Here is a 354-nt window from a genome sequence, read left to right on the forward strand (position 1 = left end):
AGTGGGAGCCCCAGCATCCCAGACAGGGGAGATCCTCCAAACCCCAGAGGGGAGAGACCAGAGAGGGGGCATTTTTGCGAGGGATTTTTTGGGCTAATCTTCATATTTTGGAGTATTTTTTAACTGAATCTCAACTTTTTGCAGTTTGGAGTGGTGAGGGTCTTCTTTCTATTTCTGTAGGGTTTTTTTGCCTGAATCTCAGTGGTTTGGGTTTCTCTGGGCTAAATCTTCGTGTTTTGGAGGTTTTTATGGACACAGGATACCTGGTGAGTTCTAGAGATGGACTTGGGCAGGAGGAACCCCCAAGCCAACACACTCAGCCCTTGTTTTCCCCCCCATCAGGATTTGTCCTCC

The sequence above is a fragment of the Corapipo altera genome, unplaced genomic scaffold (genome assembly GCF_003945725.1).
Source record: "Corapipo altera isolate COAL_440 unplaced genomic scaffold, ASM394572v1 55571, whole genome shotgun sequence".
NCBI lineage: Eukaryota > Metazoa > Chordata > Aves > Passeriformes > Pipridae > Corapipo > Corapipo altera.